This window comes from Eubalaena glacialis, chromosome 17 (assembly GCF_028564815.1).
Source record: "Eubalaena glacialis isolate mEubGla1 chromosome 17, mEubGla1.1.hap2.+ XY, whole genome shotgun sequence".
NCBI classification, from domain to species: domain Eukaryota; kingdom Metazoa; phylum Chordata; class Mammalia; order Artiodactyla; family Balaenidae; genus Eubalaena; species Eubalaena glacialis.
This window is the reverse complement of record NC_083732.1, coordinates 20,288,746-20,306,412: the sequence shown is the minus strand read 5'-3', so window position 1 is coordinate 20,306,412 and position 17,667 is coordinate 20,288,746. Positions and strand designations below refer to the sequence as shown.

The 17,667-nt window shown below is 37.6% G+C and overlaps 1 pseudogene; it reads left to right on the top strand.

Moving 5' to 3' along the window:
* Nucleotides 1-372: 372 nt before the first annotated feature.
* On the top strand, nt 373-1,747 carry LOC133077084 (elongation factor 1-gamma-like; annotated as a pseudogene).
* Nucleotides 1,748-17,667: the final 15,920 nt, after the last annotated feature.

Here is a 17,667-nt window from a genome sequence, read left to right as displayed (position 1 = left end):
TTTATAATTTTGTTTTGTATACCTCTACCTTTAATACCTTTGCAATTTATTTAGATGTAAGTTGTAAAACAGAGAATCTAAATATCATTTTTCCAAGATGACTGAAGTTTACCCTAACAATTTTGTGTGTGTGTAATATATGATCTTATCACTATGGAATAGCATTCTTATTTTACGTGAGACTGTTGGTGTAAGCATAGATGTAATTCAGAAATTTCTATCATTTCACTCATATGCCTGTAGCTTTCTTATATATGTGAATATATCATAAGGCAAAGGCTCTTTTGTAACTCTTATTTTAATAACTTAATTGAATATTTTGTAAAGTAGTGTGTTTTAAAAATAAATAGGTCGCCCTTTCTCTGCAGAATCACCATGGCGGCTGGGACCCTGTACACACATCCTGAAAACTGCAGGGCCTTCAAGGCCCTCGTTGCCGCTCAGTACAGCGGGGCTCAGGTGCGCGTGCTCTCCGCACCACCCCACTTCCATTTTGGCCAAACCAATGGTACCTGCGAATTTCTCCGTAAATTTCCTGCTGGCAAGATTCCAGCCTTTGAGGCGGACGATGGATTCTGTGTTCGAGAGCAATGCCATTACCTACTATGTGAGCAAGGAGGAGCTGCGGGGAAGTACTCCCGAAGCAGCAGCCCAGGTGGTGCAGTGGGTGAGCCTTGCTGATAGCGACATAGTTCCCCAGCCAGTATCTGGGTGTTCCCCACCTTGGGCATCATGCACCACAAGCAGACCACAGAGAATGCAAAGCAGGAGGTGAGGCGAATTCCGGGGCCGCTGGATGCTCACTTGAAGACAAGGACTTTTCCGGTGGGAGAACGTGTGATGCTGGCTGACATCACAGTTGTCTGCACCCTGTTGTGGCTTTATAAACAGGTTCTGGAGCCTTCTTTCCGCCAGGCCTTCCCTAATACAAACCGCTGTTTCCTCACCTGCATTAACCAGCCCCAGCTCCGGGCTGTCTTGGGGGAGGTGAAACTCTGAGAAAATGGCCCAATGTGATGCTAAAAACTTTGCAGAGAGCTAGCCTAAGAAGGACACCCTATGGAAAGAGAAAGCTTCTCGAGAAGAGAAGCAGAAGCCCCAGGCCGCGCAGAAGGAGGAGAGGGCAGCTGCCCCTGCTCCTGAGAAAGAGCTGGATGAATGTGAGCAGGCAGCGGCTGCTGAGCCGAAGGCCAAGGATGCCTTTGCTCCCCTGCCCAAGAGTACCTTTGCGATGGATGCATTTAAGCGCAAGTACTCCAACGAGGACACACTCTCCGTGGCGCTGCCGTACTTTGGGGAGCACTTTGATAAAGACGGCTGGTCCCTGTGGTACTCTGAGTACCGCTTCCCTGAAGAGCTCACCCAGACCTTCATGAGCTGCAACCTCATGATTGCAGTGTTCCAATGATTGGACAATCTGAGGAAGAATGCCTTTGCCAGTGTCATTCTCTTTGGAACCAACAAGAGCGGCTCCATTTCTGGAGTCTGGGTCTTCCGAGGCCAGGAGCTTGCCTTTCTGCTGAGTCCAGATTGGCAGGTGGGCTATGAGTCATACACATGGCGGAAACTGGATCCCAGCAGCGAGGAGACCCAGACGCTGGTTCGAGAATACTCTTCCTGGGATGGGGCCTTCCAGCATGTGGGCAAAGCCTTCAATCAGGGCAAGATCTTCAAGTGAACATCTCTTGCCATCGCCTAGCTGCCTGCACCTGCCCTTCAGGGAGAATGGGGGTCATTAAAGGAAACTAAACATCCAACCCTTTCCTGCCCTGCCTCCTCTGTGGTTGATGGCTTCTTCAAAGGGGAGTAGGTATGTTGAAGCAGGGTGTTGTCTATACCTGCAGGACCTCCCTGTACAGGAAAGAAGTCTTCAGAAGAGCAGAAAGAGAGGCCTCTCCTCAGTTTTGATTTTTGTTTTTTTAATTGCCTTGCCTCTCCTGTGAGGACCGTCTTCTAGCCTAGCTGGGAAAGATTGGATGTAGTTAGGAGGTGGTGACACGGGGCTTTGTAACTACCTAATTCCAGACCTTCCCGCATGAAGGGGGAGAATACATGCTGACGGGGTGAGAGCACAGCATATGCAGAGCGACTTAACACTACTTCCCTGCTTCCCGCAGCTGCCCTGTGAGGTGGGGCGGCAGCCGTATCCAAGAGTCATAGTTTCAACACTTCAGACAAATGGCAAGAAGAGGCACAGACTCCTTGGAACAGATGCTGGCCTGTGGGCCCTAACCTGGCTGTGGATCATCTCTGGGGTATCCCTACTTTCTATCAAGGAAGTGGGGTTCAGAGATTTAAGCTACTTGCCTGTGATCACACATCTTATGTGGTGGAGACAAGATTTTGAACCCAGTGGGTGTCACTGGAGCCTGTACCCTAAACACGCCCTAGTGCTTCCTGCAATGTAGAGCAGTCATAAATGTCATTTAACAACCCTGAAAAAAAAAAAAAAAAAAAAATATATATATATATATATATATATAAATAGGTCATAATTCATTTAAGGTTCTGGGAATTTATTGGAAGTCACTAACATTTAATAAATAATAAAAATATAGAAATATTAGACTTCATTATATGTAATTGCAGTAAATATTACTTATAAAATTATTATTGCCTTTGTGTGTGTTTGTGTGTATAAGTGTGTACGAGTATGTGAATTAAGTCCTAATTCTAAACATGATTCATACTGTAGGTTACAATCAAAAAAGATTGAAAGTCACTGCTGTAATGTAAATCTTTTCAGATAATATTAGAATAATTTTTCAAGTTCCAATCTCCCCACCAAAATTTTTCCATGATATTTACTAGCTTTATATTAAGCATCACTATTTTTACTTTCCATTTTAAAAGGTAATTTTGTCCAAAGTAGTTTGCAGGCTTAATCCATTCCCATTACATTTTAGTATTTTTCAATGTGTTAAAGACATCTAATTTGGAACTAATACGGATTTGTCTTCTCTAATTTCTTCTCTGCAACTCTCTGAATTTTATTCACTACTTGGTAATGTAACATTTACTCATGCTAAATTTACAGCTTCTCTTTGCATCACAAAAATCTTATTCCATCGGCATGTGTGTGAGAGCTATTTCCCATGCCAAATGGGTGGATAGCATGCCCTACCCTGGACCATTTTAATCCTTGAGTTTAAAAAGCAATCGCCATATCATTGAGATGTACAGGTAGCAATGAAACATTTGTGTACACTAAGAAATTGAAGGAGTAAAGCTTTTACATGTCACCTGGTGTTATATGAGCTTTGATAGGAAAACAGTAATCAGAATATCATCTTTTATAAACTAAATGAGCATTCATAAATAACTGTCTAAATGTCAGAGGTAGATCAATAATAGATAGATAGCTAGAGATATCTATATCTATCTGCATACATACTGTATATCTTTCTTTATAGTACCCTTACCAGCATCAAGGCTCCATGTAATATGTACCCGGGATGGTGCCTTATTCTATTTAAACCCACTCTGTAAGGTTTAAATCTTCATTGTACAAATGATGAAACTGACACAGTTTAAAAACTCACCCAAGGACACAAAGCTGGTATGTGGCAGATCCAAGACTGGAAGTCAGAGTTTCTCACTCTGAAGCACAAAATGGGCAGAAAAGCTGTTTTCTGTAGGTTCTACCTATATCAACAGATATATTTTTTTCCTAAGTCCAGAGTCACTTGTGACATTTAATGTTGTCACTGGGTGGACTGGGGCCTGATTCTCTCCACCCACCCAATTTCATTTTGCAGCAGTTACCCCAGGTCTTTTCACTCTAGACATATTGGCTATTTTTTTTTCTTTTTCTTGAATTCCCATTTTTCATTTATAGAACTTTTTGAGAGAATACATGATTCATCTAATTGAACTTCATATACAGGACAAAGCAAAACAAGTTGAATGTTTTCATTTTTCACTTTGGGGAAAAAAAATAAGCTTTTAGTTAAATCAACTTAAGAAACAGCTTGAATTGCAAGATAATACTGCTCCTATAAGTAATTGCTTATGTGCTTGTCCTATTCATAGTGGAAGAGCTATGATTTATGAACATTTTTATTTAAAGTATAATCTTGGATTTATTCCAAATAATTGCTATCTTTGAAATGTTGTCAACCTGGGATAGCCACAGGGATGCCAGAATTAAAGTATTATATCAGCTCACCACATGGTCCGCCCATTGGGCTCAAGTACGTTTTTATCCGTCTCTCTTTTATCACATATTTCCTTACTTCACATTTATATTTAATCCATTGACTTCCGTGATTTCTTTTATACCAGAGAGCATGTGAAACACAGGGAAAATGAGTAGACATATTCACTTAGCAGGAGTTTTCTTCCTGGTTCTCTTTCTCTCTCTCTTTCTGGCTAAAACTCCATTAGGCAAAAGTGCTCCTGGTATTAATCTAAGATGATTAGCTGTGAAGTGGAACACAAAGGCTGGCCTGGGGTGGAGACATCTGATGGTGGGAAGATACTTCAGAGCAAAAGAATCAAGAAGAACATGAGTTTAAGAGGCAAACTTCAAACAATATTAGGCATAAGAAATAATGTTAGCTGCAGCTGCAAACCAAATGGAAAAGTATATTTGCCAGTGTAGAGACTGTTCCTGGCCTTTCATTAGTTGTGCATGGGTCCCAGAGAGCAACACCAGTATATTTCAGTTAAGTTTTTTTTTTCTCTCTCTCATCCTCCTCTTACTTTTTACTTTTTAAAATTTTTTTTTTATGGGAATATAATTGCTTTACAATGTTGTGTTAGTTTCTGCTGTACAAGGAAGTGAATCAGCTATATGTATACATATATGCCCTCCCTCTTGAACCTCCCTCCCACCCCTCCATCCCACCCATCTAGGTCATCACAGAGCACTGAGCTGAGCTCCCTGTGCTGTACAGCAGGCTCATCACTTGACTTTTTTTCCCTACATGCCCCCACATCTTATTCCTTTAGCTTGCCTAACTAGCTATTAATGTTGTGTTAGAGGCAGCACTGCTTCCCTTATATACTATGTGCTCCCCTAAATAATCCAGCCTCCCTTGCAATTATATTAGGCCACAAGGCTAGTTCCAGCCAGTACTGACTTATCAGAGGTGACCTATTGCACTTCTAGACCAAACATTTGATAGTGTGGTACCTCTCTCAGGAAAGGGAGACATCACAACATACAGGGAACCTGGATCCCCGAGTCACCTGATGGAAGAGCATATCCAGTGACTGGCATCAGACTTCCTATGAATAATTATTAAAAGTTGTATATTAAACTGTTGAGATTCAGAGATTAATTTGTTCCTATAGCATAGTCTAGTTTATACATTAAGCTACATTTTAAGCTAATATATACATTGATATTCACTATTAATGTGCCAATTAAGTGGAAAGAATGCACAGGTCACACATTAGGAGTCTAGGACTTTGCTTCTATCCATTTTATATTCCTTCAAACAATATGTATGACGTTTCTACAGTATTTTAATCATTGTTTCAGATAGGCCCTGGGAATAGTAAATAAGACGGATCAGATCTCTGTTCTCAGAGAAAGGGTCAGACAAAAATTAAGTAAATGAACAAATTAGGTAATTCAGAGTTTAATAAGCGCTGTTAAAGTCAATACTAACATTGTGTGAGACCGGTGACTGGGGGGACTATTTAATTGAATAGTTAAGGAAGACCTCTCCATCTTAGAATTAGGACATGAATGAAATAAAGGTACTAGTCCAAATATTTCAGAGAAAAGAACTTGGGTATAAATATACTCAATGCATTAAGAAAAAGAAAGAAATCCAGGGTAATGGAAGCATCACAGTGAACCTGAAGAGAGTAGTACTGTATGGGGCAAGAGTGATAGGTACCATTTCAGGCCATAGTAAGGATTTGCAATTTTATTCTAAATTCTATGAGAAAATATTGGAGAAATTTAAGTAGGAAAATATTTTAATTGTGTTTGCATTTTCATAAGTTCATTCTAGGCATAGTGAAGAGAATATGCATATTTTTAATGCAGAACTGACTAGACTCACTAATAAATTAGAGTTGCAAAGTGAAGAAATAAAGAAACCAACAACAGCTCCTAGAATCTAGACTTGTACAACTGGTACATAGTGATGTCTTTTGCTAAGATGAAGGAAGCTGGGAGGAGAATTTTCTTTCAGATGGGATTTATGATGTCAATTACACATCCAAGTGGAGGTGTTTAATAGAAAATTAGACATAAAATACTACAGCACAGTGAAAAAGAGTGAGAAAAATTTGGAAATATTTTTATGCAAATTTCATTTAATACACTGGATTGGTTAAGACCACTTAGGGAAAGAGCTTAGACAGAGAATAAGAGTCATCTGAGGGTAGAGTCCTGGAATATTCCGGCATTTGCTAATTCAGAGACTTAATTCCTCACTCTCTTACTCCTCCTCAAAGCAGACGACTCAGTCTCTTAAAGCTTTATCTTGAGGAGAATCCATAAAGAGTGATTATAGTGAAATTTTCAGCTATAGTGATAAGCCACTGAGAGAAATAAAATCAGTAAAAGACCACTTTTGAAAAATCTATAAATACGTGGCTTAGGTAGTTGCTTCTTCTATCTGCAGCCCTGACTTAATTATGAAATAGTCACCTAACTCAGAGAATCCTCATTATATGACTCTACAAAGGGAAAGTAAGAGCAAGCTACTTCCTTTAATATATACTGGGAATACAATCATAAATTTGAAATAAATTATCACCCTGCCACAAATCTTGATTGGGTTTCCATGAATAGCCCACTAGTGAAATATTCACTTGGCTAGTCAAGGAAGTGATAAGGGGACCACAGAAATGAGTATTTGTTCCAAGAGTGATCTGACCTAGTTTGTTATAGGTCTTGGGGACATCACTCAAATTTTCTGTGTGTGTTTTGAAGCAAGTGCTAGGAAATGACCAGCAGCAGAAGTTCCATTTGCCATCTTTGTGGCCTATTTTCACAGACAAACCACCACCATCATTCACCAAGTAACACAGGTATAGTTTTTACTGGTAACAAAAGAGACATCAGGGACAGGGGCAAAAGATGTCTCAATGAAATAATGATGTTTAGCTCTTGAAAAACCACTGATGAATTCCAGAATGCCAGCCACAGACCTCTTCTATATAACACTGTGAACATGGTAACCAGGCAAACTAGAGGAAGATAGTACATAAAATGCCTGTATCACAGTCTTAGTTAGCAATCATATGAAGGATCTTAATAAGAAAGAGTCATTTGGGGAGGAAAAAAATTATTCACTCAATTGGTTTTGGCAATTTCCTACGTCTAAATATTAAATCTCCTATGGATACACTTAGTGAAAGTAGACTAACAGAATGGACATTCATTGGTTTGATTGCTCATGAGCTATCTAAGGGTCATAGACAAGTATTGCTTACATTGGATCGTTGTGCAAATATACAGTTGTTACTATAAATTTGAGGAGTAATGAAAACAGAAAAGAAGGAAAGTGAAAGAGTATAAAGGGGAAGGTGATTCTCCACCTTACATGAAACCTCGGCTCTAGTGATTCAGCAGCCCTCAGGTGCGTACAAAACTTAGCATCCATGTATTCGCTCTCCCTTCTCTAAAGCTTCTTCTATCCCAACACATACATAATTTGCTTATTATTAACTTCCCACGAGATCTACCATGTTCCTTCTTCATTTTCCAGTTATACGTCTCTCTCCCAGCAGTCTCCGTTCACCTCTGCTTTTCCAGCATGGATTATTAAGCTGGTTAATAACTGGGTGGGTTTTTAAAAAATTTTTATTGGTGTATAGTTGATTTACAATGTTGTGTTAGTTTCTGCTGTACAGCAAAGTGAATCAGTTATACATATACGTATATCCACTCTTTTTAAGATTCTTTTCCCATATAGGTCATTACAGAGTACTGAGTAGAGTTCCCTGTGCTATACTGTAGGTCCTATTTTATATATAGTAGTGTGTACATGTCAATCCCAGTCTCCCAGTTTATCCCTCCCTCCCCCACAAGAATTGGGTATTTTGAGTACATCAAAACATCTGTTATAGGGGAACTTCTGAAAAGCCAAGATAATACTGGGGTTTAGCCTGATAAATACGGTATATTCAGTCAGCTTATCTTGCATTTATATTTACATTTTTGTTTAATTTTGCCTGAACTTTCGTATATCAAGCACTTTCAAATAGTCATCCAATTAAGTTATAAAATATTTATTAAGTACTTAATACCAGGGATCCCCTTATGATACACTGGATACAAAGCAGGGACCAAGACAGACATGTTCTATGCCCTCAGACAGCAGACGGTCTCATATGGAAGCAGGCATTATATTAAAAATTACAATGAAATTTGATAACTCTTATGTACAGAACAATTTTGGAGCTCATTACAATTATCATCAGGAGTATCAAACAAATCATGTCCTATTTTAATCTGCAGAAGACCTCTAGGAGAAATGACCCTAAACCCTCCCCTGAATTCTGATTCACACTGGTATATTTCCTAACTTTCAATTAAATTAGTGCGATTGAACTCTTTGTCTTCAAAGCAATTTACTGAGGTATTTTCCTGACATACCTAACATGTACATTCTGTGTTTTCCATCCATGTAAATCCTGAATACATAACCTTAGACATGGTAGAAATATCATAGAATAAGGACTGTCCACTAAACCAGAGACAGTGAAGTGCTTTCAACTGAAATGCTAATCTATGCTTTGTTGAGAAAGATTCTGGAGTCACATTTGAGATCAGCAAGAAAAACGACCAATGAAAATACCTGTGACATGAACAAGAAGAGGAGAAACGGCTCCTATTTACCACCTCTGTGCTAGATTGAGCGCACCCTCTTTGATTAGACTGAGAGCTCCTCTGCAAAACTGAATTCCCTGAGGGCTGACAGTGTCTTGTTCATTTCGGTACTTATTTAGGGGCCTAATCATTGTAAATGAGAGAGCAATTTTATATAGCCTCCCTCCTTCCACTGAGAATTATCACTAGGAAAATTCTCCGTAATTTAACCTTATTCTACATTTTTGAAAAAAATGGAAGAGGATTTGTGGGGAATTTTCTTGGAAAATGACCTATCTATTCTTCATTACATGGTATCAAACTATGCCTTTCTAATTCACATAATGTCTTTCACGTTCATATGTTGATGTTATTGTTTTCTAAATTCATACTCTACCCAGAAAACATGGAAGTGCCAAATGCAAAAAATTAAGTTATATCAAATTGGCAAGGTATGACACACATACCACCGAAGGGGAGCATTTTTTTCTCCTTTTTTTTGTGTGTGTGTGCTATATTTATTCAACTATCCAAGTACTAATAGGATAAAAATTCATAGAATAGAGAAAAAGAATAAAAAATACATTAGTACTCTAATAAACTATGTGCAACTCCTTATATTGGGTTGGTCAAAAAGTTCGGTCAATGAGTGAACACGTTGTTCAATAAAGTTCTTCGTGAAAATTAAAAACGAGTCTTTTATTTTTACTTAAACACGAACGAACTTTTTGTCCAACCCAATAAAATCCCCAAATTCGGAGTTTTCTCCAGTATAACACCTTATTAATATGTACTTATAATAAGTGAATTTTTCACCTGAAGAAAATGGTGAATTGTTGCGATGTGTGTTCTAATAACATTTTCCTTTGTTTCTTAAGGAAAAGGTGTTTCCACAATCCTTTACCAGAGCATTTCTTGGGTCCTTCTCCCCGGTGCACTGTTTGTGCCGAGCAACTTGTCATTTGACATGCTTATTTGGCACTTCCCTAAGTGCTTATAAAAAGCCTTTCAAACGATCATTCAACCAGATTAAAATTTTAGAAGAGAATGCAATTGGTACTTTTGTCGGGACTAGGGTAGGCAACATTAAAAGAAAATAGTTAATGTTGTCTATGCTGCTTAGATTGATTCATGGTGGAAAACGTTTCTTAGTTTATTGTCTCCATCTGAACAGCAAATCTGTGTAGAAAATCTGATCAAAGCACACTCTTCAATAATGCATTATGTCTTACTATTGACATTCTTAAGTTGTGTTGACTTTTACCACACTGGTAATGGTAAGAGAAGCCTAACATTAATAAGTGAACTGATATTTAAAATATATATGATCCACCTGAGTGTTTGGAAAGTCATTTGAATGCTGTCTTAGGTCAAGTATATTGTAGAAGAAAAAAAAATCTCTCCCAATGGCTGATGGAATAAACGTAACTAAATGTAGACCAGTATTTGTTTCTGTGCATTTTCTTGTCATCTAGTAGAAGCATGCTGCTGTGTATCAGGGTTGCACTTTAGCTGTTGGGTACCCAGTGGATTGGTCATGAGTGTCTGATCTGTGAGTGGTGAGTTTTCTGATTTCAACACTAGCAAAAAGTGTTCCAAGACTGTTGTCTCCTTAGTCGGTATTCTAATGACCTTTCAGCACTGAATTGAGATAAAGCAATGGATGCCACTAATAGAATTTGCTGCAGGGAGGCTCATGGTGAATTGCTGACTTCACCATGAACTCTAGTGCTATAGGACACTAAAACAAAGCTACAGTGAAGGAAAGAACAGTGACTAGAACACAGAAAGGAAGTACAATTTTTTAAAAAATTAATCTGAATATTCCGTGACTGTGTAAAACATTATGTGGTTTAACATACCACAATTTTGTTCCTTATATCTGAAGCCAGGCTGGTGTCTTCTTAGGTGAAATAAGCCCTATGGCAATGCACATGTTTTTATGCTGCTTTGCAGTACTGAGGATGGTATTATACATTATAATAAACAAAATGCAGGAATGTCACAGTTGGCTAAATTCCTATCAATTATGAACTTAATTTTTACACACATTTAATACTTATCTCATTTCAGACTTTGCTATACTGAGAAATCTTCTTTTAAAGAAAAAATGGTTTATACAGTTCACTTCCTGCCATAATCAAGGTCTTTCTAACCTGATATCTGAAGGTTATGCTTCAGTGAATAATTCAGTAGGTTAGTGAAACTCTGGCAGCAAAGAAAGTGCTAATCTTAGATGGAAGCTGTGAGGGATATTAAGAAACAATTGCCAAAAGTGACATATTTAATAGAGAAAGATTACACTGTGCTACATCTATTTAATTTGAATTGAATAAATTTTGCCAGTATTTTATGAGATGCAGACTAGAAATTATGTGAAACTTCATAGTGTCACTTTAGGAGAGAGAATAAAGGCCTTAAATATATTTTATTGTGAATTTGAAGACTTCTCTGTCATTGAAGAGAATTTTGAAGAAACTGAAAAAGAATTCACTTCAGGACTTTATTCATTTGAATTTTAAAATAAAGGATCGGAGAAGGTGATTTACCAAAAGATAAATAAGGTGCAGAACTAAAAGGAAACCATGTCAAATGAGACCTTGAAATCAGGGAGTTCCTTCTGGGCTGTGACTGAGTGAGGTTGGCTTCCTTCTCCATTTTTCAAGGGAAATTTAGTTGAGCTGGCTGAGACAAGTCTGAAATTATGAATAATTGCAAGTGCAAAAATGATAGGGGGTAGTGTGTGGTCTTAATCACTAAGTAGATCCTCATATGAACCCATCTCTGACATTTATAATTATGTTTTGCAATGTGTACATCTGACATAATTTCTGAAAAAGAAAACATAAATACTTCTAATGCTTAACCTAGCACTGCTTAGTTTAAGAACTTAAAAATGGCATATTTATTAATAAATTCACTTGAATGATATTTATTTTGGGGGGAGTTTGCAAGTATAAATATACCTCAGAATCAGTTTTCTCCAGCCAGACTGTGTTCCCTGAAAAGTAGGAGCCCACTTCAACAGTCTTGGGAAAAATATGTACTCTATCTTCTTCTTGGCTATTCACAATATTATTTAACATATTAAAATCTAAAATATCCTGCTGGAAAACAAATTAAAATTTTAAAAATATATATTAACCAAAATAACATTATTTAATCTCACATTTCCAGAATTCAACTTCTATAGTCTATCCTCTTCCATATAGTACTTTTCCTGCAAAATATATTTTTGGAAATTGCTCCTTATATCATTATAATGGACTGAATGTTTGTGTCCTTCCAAAATTCATATGTTGAAGCCCTAACCCCCAATGTTGTGGTATTAGGAGATGAGATTTTGGGAGGTAATGAGGTCATGAATCCTGAGAGAGGAACCCCCATGTTACAATTAGTGCTCTTAGAAGAAGAGGAAGAGACATCAGAGCTCCATTTCTACGTGCACGTGCACCCAGGAAAAGTCATGTGAGGACACATGAGAAGTTGGTCCTCTGCAAGCCAGGAAGCAGGTCTTTACCAGAACCCAACCATGGTGCTGGCACCCTGAGCTTGGACTTCCAGCCTCCAGAACTGTGAGGAAATAAATGTCTCTTGTTTAAGCCACCCACTCTATGGTATGTTGTCATAGCATTCTGAACAGACTAAGACAATCGCTTTATCATTTTCCATTTTATATCACATTTTATCTATCCTTGGATAGATCATATCCTTGGATCACGAAAGTTTCTTCTGTCCTTGACCCTCACAGGGACATGCATCTCAATCTTTTAAAAGGTAGAGGTGTTTTTAATGTGGAAAGGACAATGGCCTTGCCATCTGTCGGTATACCCAGGTTTAGCTGCTACTTATCCTGGGGTAATTTCCATACTGAGCATTAGTTTCCTCACCTTAAACAGTATTAGTAACATTACATGGCTAAAGTGATGTAAAGATTAAATAAATCGCCTTATTCAAAATTTCAAAACAGCTCCTGTAGTCCGTAGACAATTAGTGAGTGATAAGACATTACTATGATCATTATTAAAGAAAATCTAAAAAATAAACCAACTAACTAGACTACTACCAGTATGCATGTATGTGTTATAATAATACCAGAACAACTTTCCAGCACCGTGACATAGGTGGCAGCCTTAGAAAAGAAGTCTGCAGGCTTTCTGGTCCTTTTTCTTCTTAGCCCTGTGGCAGATTGAGAGTGAAAACCTTGCCTATTTAGTTACTGTGGCAGATGCTGTCAGTTCCTTTGCTACATCCTGTAGACCTTACTTGTTTGGTGTACTCCTGCCAGCTTCCGGTTGCCAGCCTGCTTCCTGTGAGCTGAGCATGCCTGAGACGGCTTTTTATCTGGCCAGTTGGCCCACATGAAGTAGGCTGGATGTACAGGGTAAATCGATATCCTCCCCACACCCCATCCTTCAAGAAATGACTCTTGGGAGTTGGGTATAAATCTCCCAGCTCACTTGCTATTGGGTGGGATAATTCTGAATGCATTTCTCAGAGTCTCCTTGAGGGATTAAAGTCAATGCCTCACTTTCCTTTTGATGTTTCCTGCATTTTGCGAATAAACTATTTGCACTTGAAGCTTTGTCTCAAAGTCTGCTTCTAGGAAAACCCAACCTAAGAAAACTGCGACTCCTTAGAGTGGGAAGAAGGGAGTTCGTGTGGGCTGTGATGAACCCACACATACACAGCTTCTTCAGAAATGCTCTGATGTCTAGGCTTGCGAATTGTTATGAGTCCTGATTGATTCCATTGCCTCTTCTGTGAACATTATGAAAACTAACAAAAACAAAAATGAGAACTGAATCCACACTGTATGTAATGAAGAACTAACTTATATAGTTATATAGTTGACACGTGTATTCCAAGCTGAGGGAGTCCAAAGTCCTTCTCAAATTTTCTGAAATTCCCAGAGAAGAATGTAAATGCTCATAGTCACCTTTGCCTCTGGGGCCATGCTTCTATGCAAGCCTCTTTAATTTATATAAAATTTCCACTCACATCAATTAGCAGTAACTGTAGTAACTTGTGAAAACTGGGGAGGGTGGGAAGTGAGAAATAGTTCGTATGGTGACAATGAGGAGAGCCTTTGTTCTTCCACAGAGCATTAGGCAATCCACTGTCAAAATATTACCTGGCTACTATATTCTCTGTGCTATATAATATTTCTGCATGATAACAGATTCTACTCTGGCTTTACCAAAGGCCATCCTCTTAACCGTACTGTCTGTCATGCCCCAATCCATCTTTCTTTCTCCTCTTTTTAGTCCCCCTCTTTGAGAAACAAATTATTTTTTGATCAGACCCTGAGTTTCACTATTTCCCCTAAAGTCACTGCAAGGTATTTTCTCCTTTAAGGAGTATTTTGGTGCCACTTCTTTACACTTATACTGTTTACTTTACACATATACTGTTTAACTGTTTCTTTTTCTAATTATGTTAGTAACATCCAAAGTAATGGTTTTTGTAATTACTTATCCCTTCTCACTATGCCAGAGTTAATAAATGTGGTTAAATTATAGTGTTCAATTGAATTCTAGGAGATAAACAGGTGAACATTGTTTATTAGTTATAAATTTATTTTATGTGAATTAGAAGCAATATAACTATAATATCAAAGTTTAAAAGAAACCCGTCATGTAAGAAGATACTACTTTCAAAATATCTAATTCAAATTAAAGTTGATATAAATAAAAATATTATAATGAAGTCAGTAACACTTCTGACACGGCCAACTGACATGCCAAGAATTATGAAGGTGGTGTTTGACTGAATGAATGAAATTTTTGAATTATTTCCCTAGAGTAATTCTGATGTGTTTAAGAAAATTGATATTGACCTAATTATTTGTCTCATTTAATACTTCACACACATTTGCACATACATGCATAGACAGAAGATAGATAGATAGATAGATAGATAGATAGATAGATAGATAGATAGATAGATAGATATAGATACATAGATACATAGAGTTATAAGTATAGGTACTCATAGCTTCAACCATGGTGCTCCTTTGCTAGGTTTCCTTTAATATTCCCACTTTCAAAATGTAGTCTTCTATGCTCTTCCAGAGTGAGTCAGTTTCTCTAGACTACTGTGGATTTGAAATAAAGGGAATAAATCCCAGGCTAAGTACTACCTCAAAGAAGTTTTCTGTTTATTTATTCTATGGTTGTTTAATACAAAATTCTTGCTCCCTGCCCCCCACCCCAAATTTCAAAAAGCATGACTAAAAATAACCGTCATGCCACTGTACTGGAATTGCATTATTTAACAATTATTTTTGGATACTTTTTTCGGTTACATTTAGATTGGTTCCAAAAATTGGGGACAGGAGAAGACGAAGGTCATAGCAACTCTCCGAATGCCTCTGGATATCAGTGGTCATTCATTCACCAAATATGGATTAAACATTATGCTAAGATTAACATAAATGAAGACAAAATGGGTCTTGATGTACAACAAAATTAAATTATATTTTTTACTTGCCCATCTTCAGAGTGAATGCAGTAAAGTGCCCACATTTATATTAAATATTAAAGTATTTATCTAATATTGACTGAATAGGCTACAGCCTAATTTCAGACTTTACCATCAGTGCAACTTATTTCAAAGAGGAGACTAAAATAATTAAACAAAATCATCTCCACCTGTATTTCTTTTTTACCTTGTCTTTGAATAATACTTTACACTTTAAAAAATATTGTCCGTATATACCTAATTTTATCCTCATAACAAACAAATCAACTGAGTAGGTTATGGCATTGCACCAGATTCATCAACGAGGTCATAGACAGATGAGAAAATCATGTGACCCTTAAGAATGGCAAACACACTTATTTCTGTCTCCTTCCCAATCCCTCGCACTTTGATTATACTCCTATCTTCTGGTTGTCCGTGGCCAAGTGGTTCTATAATGAATAAAGTGTGGCTAGGGAAGCAGTCATGCACTTATATACCTCAACCATCCAGTCTTTACCTGAAAGCAACTGTGCCTTCACCTTTGTACCAGGTAAAGCACTGAGCCCACACATTTCCCCAGTCGCTGTTATTGATACAAAAACAAACAGAAGAATGACCCATCAGCTTCTGTCCAAAAATTGTGATTCAGTGGCTCTGTTTAGACACCTCCTAGAAAGGACATTTGTCTTTTCAGATACCAGCCTTTCCACTTCTGCCCTAAATCCTGTAATTTCACTTACCTTCTATTTCATTTCCTCTCCATCCATCCATCTCCTCACTTCTGCCTTCAAGCACACCCAGGACATTTACTATTAAAAGAAAAAAAAAGTAAAATTCAACACTGTAGCTTCCAACTAGTATCTATGTTATTTTTCCTTCCATTGTATTTTTTTAAAACTTAATTTCCACAGCCTGTCTCTAGATAAACTTTAAACAATATATGTTATAAATAATTGAATATCTGTAAAAGTTGAAATGTATTAAATAGTGAAAAACCTCTCTTCCTCCCAAGCTTCCACTAGCAGCCCAGCTCCCTTTCCCAGAGGCAATCACTTTTATCACTGTGTGTTGTTCCAGAGGTAAACATGCTTAAGCATATATGTTCATATCCTGTTTGTTTTTACACAATTGATTACATGCAATGCACATTGTTCCATGTGTTGGTTTTTTCACCTGATATTAATATCACTTGGAGGCTGCAGAATATTTGTACACTATGAAAATGCTTAGGTTTATTTTTGTTGTTTCTTTTATTTGTTTTCTTGTTGTAAAAACAAATATCGTATATTAATGCATATATGTGGAATCTAGAAAACTGGTACAGATGAACCTGTTTGCAGGTCAGGAATAGGGACACAGACGTAGAGAACAGACATGTGGACACAGGGGAGGAAGGGGAGGATGGGACAAATTGGGAGATTAGGATTGACATATATACACTACCATGCATAAAATAGCTAGTGGGAACCAGCTGTATAGCACAGGGAGGTCAGCTCGGTGCTCTTTGATGACCTAGATGGGCAGGATGGGGTGGGTGGGGTGGGAAGGGAGGTCCAAGAGGGAGAGGATATATGTATACGTACAGCTGATTCACTTTTTTGTACAGCAGAAACTAGCACAACATTGTAAATCAACTATACTCCAATTAAAAAAAAGAGCTGCTCCGTAGTCATTGCATGTGAATACCATCATTTATTTACCTGTAAACTAGCATTTAGGTGTCTCAACGTTTGATATTTCAATAATACTGCAATGAATAGCCTCTACATAAGTCATTTGGGCAAGTATATATGTAAGATACATTTCTAGGAATGAAATTGCTCACTTAAAAATGGAATTAAAAAAGAAAACTTCTAATCTTTTCTCTCTGAATTACTCTATGCTCTAGTCAAAAATAACTCAGTAATCCTCACTACCCACTTATTTGCCTGCCTTTCTATCGCCTTTCACGTCCATTTTGTGCACTTCTCTTTAAATATCCTTGCCACTGTTTCCACAAACTCAAGTTATCTTCTTTTTTCCACAAACTCAAGTTATCTTCTTTTCAATTAAAATCTTCTTCCTTCTTGAACCATCATCTAATTCTTCATTCCACAAGGACACATCCCTGTCTCTTAATACCTCCATTAAATCTCGTTTACGATGAACTCTCATGACACGTGCTGCTCTCAACTTGGTAATGTAGTCATTTGCATGAATGCTTTATTTCCCATCTAGTTTCTTAGAAGGCAGTCTGTACATTTTTGTTTGTTTGCTTGTTCCTTAGTTGCACTTAGCACAGACCTGTATATTTAGTAGACTCAATAAATGTTTGTTGCATGAATATATTATTAAATAAATGAATGAAAAATGAATAAATGAGCAAGTGAAAGAAATCTAAGTTTTGCAGAGAATCACATTTAATTCAGTCTGAGAAGGCTGTG